Source organism: Zalophus californianus, chromosome 11 (genome assembly GCF_009762305.2).
Source record: "Zalophus californianus isolate mZalCal1 chromosome 11, mZalCal1.pri.v2, whole genome shotgun sequence".
NCBI classification, from domain to species: domain Eukaryota; kingdom Metazoa; phylum Chordata; class Mammalia; order Carnivora; family Otariidae; genus Zalophus; species Zalophus californianus.
Window position 1 is genome coordinate 85,749,060 of NC_045605.1, and position 2,122 is coordinate 85,751,181.

The 2,122-nt window shown below is 43.1% G+C and overlaps 1 non-coding gene across 1 annotated transcript; it reads right to left on the minus strand.

Annotated features, from left to right (window-relative positions):
- Positions 1 to 416: 416 nt before the first annotated feature.
- LOC113915669 lies at positions 417 to 523 on the minus strand. Its single transcript, XR_003517792.1, has one exon. It is a non-coding gene; the product is annotated as a U6 spliceosomal RNA (small nuclear RNA).
- Positions 524 to 2,122: the final 1,599 nt, after the last annotated feature.

Below are 2,122 nucleotides of genomic sequence, written 5' to 3' on the forward strand. Positions count from 1 at the left end.
ACTTCTCAGCAGTGTGTCATTGAAGAGATCATTCACATTCTTTGAGTTTTGGTTTCTTCACATGTAACTAAGAATAATAACAATAGTACCTGTTTCATGGAATTTATGTAAAGATTAAATGACGTAATATTTAATATGTAAGATAAAACCCTAGGACATAAGCTTCAATAATGTTAAGTGGCCTTATCATTTTTTAAAAGATTTTATTTATTTATTTGACAGAGAGAGAGAGACAGCAAGAGAGGGAACACAAGCAGGGGGAGTGGGAGAGGGAGAAGCAGGCTTCCCGCCGAGCAGGGAGCCCGATGTGGGGCTCGATCCCAGGACCCTGGGACCATGACCTGAGCCGAAGGCAGACGCTTAACGACTGAGCCACCCAGGCGCCCCTGTTTTTTTTTTTTAATTCGTGGTTTATTAAAAATATGGAACGCTTCACGAATTTGTGTGTCATCCTTGCGCAGGGGCCACGCTAATCTTCTCTGTATCGTTCCAATTTTAGTATATGTGCTGCCGAAGCAAGCACGACAGTTTTTCTTTGAAGGCAGTAGTTCTAATAGGGTTATCCCTCTTTTACAAATACAAATACTTTTTTTTTTTTAAGATTTTATTTATTTATTCATGAGAGACAGAGAGAGAGAGAGAGAGAGAGAGAGAGGCAGAGGGAGAAGCAGGCTCCCAAGGAGCAGGGAGCCCGATGCGGGACTCGATCCCAGGACTCTGGGATCATGACCTGAGCCGAAGGCAGACGCTTAACGACTGAGCCACCCAGGCGCCCTACAAATACAGATACTTTATAACATGTCCTTTATTATTCTGAGATAAAATTCATTAGTACAATAAATCATTTACACAGATAATAAACAATGAAGGCCCCAACTTCAACATAAAAGAGAAATGAAGGGAATGTACTTTATAATAAAATGTGTATTTCAGGGGCACCTGGGTGGTTCAGTCGGTTGAGCAGCTGACTCTTGATTTTAGCTCAGGTCATGATCTCAGGGTCGTGGGCTCAAGCCCCGTGTCAGGTTCTGCGCTCAGCACAGTCTACTTATCCCTCTCCCTCTGCTCTTCCTCCACTCTCTGTCTCTCAAATGAATAAATAAAATCTTTAACAATATATATATTTCACTATACCAGTGCTCAGGCATGACTACATTGTAGGGCAAAGAGGCAGTTGGATGTTTGCAACTGTGCCTAGAAACATGCATGTCATTAGTAGCTATAAATGCAGACTGCTAGAGTTGTGTTGAAATGGTGATTTGAATGTTGAGAAAACTGACTATCAGTGATTTATTTTTTCTGAAATGATGAAAAATTTGCTCCAAATTGCAAACAAACCAAAATACAGCCTTCTTTTCCTTTATCGGCAAGGTGTGTTTCTAGAAAATTCAGTGTGTATTAGAATTGGGGGGAGACTGTATTTATATGAAAAATGAAGGTAGGTTGTAGGCACAGATACTTATGAACAGGTTGTTCACTGATGTATCTGGAAAGACATCAAAAGTTGTGAGGGACCAGAATAACTCTTTGGAGTGGACAGCATCCTTGGCAACTGTCCCTTAAATCCCAGCAGTGCTTCTAATCATTCTCACATGTGAAGATTCTCCCTCAGAAGCCAAATGCCCCCAGGGAAGTTCCACTTGCTTTGAGAACCACAGCCTCAAAGAAAATGTCATTATTATGTATGGTTTTATTATACCAGGGCACTGGCACTCAAAACTTCCCAGAAATTTTTTCTTCAATATAATAATTATTTTACACCATCTATCACCATTTTACAAATGAGGAAACAAGCTCATAGAGATTAAGTCACTCGTCCCTGGTTGGCCTTACCCAACCCTGCTCACTACCACTGGGAAACCGAAGGGTCTCTGGCCCAGGGCTCAACAGTGAAATTGCTCACCTCCATCTCCTGGAAACCCCCTAAGTTCTGGTTCTAGGGACTCTACTGAGCCGCCTTGCTGGTGCTATTTGCCTTTCCTCAGACCCTCTCTGAAGGCATCTGCCCCTGCCACCACCCTCCCTGCCTCATTTCCACGGCCACTAGCTGCTCTTCAGGTCTTCCCCAGGGTAGCCTGGCTGAGAGGGCAGAAGGGTCCTCCCCTTTCCCACCTTCTGTTAC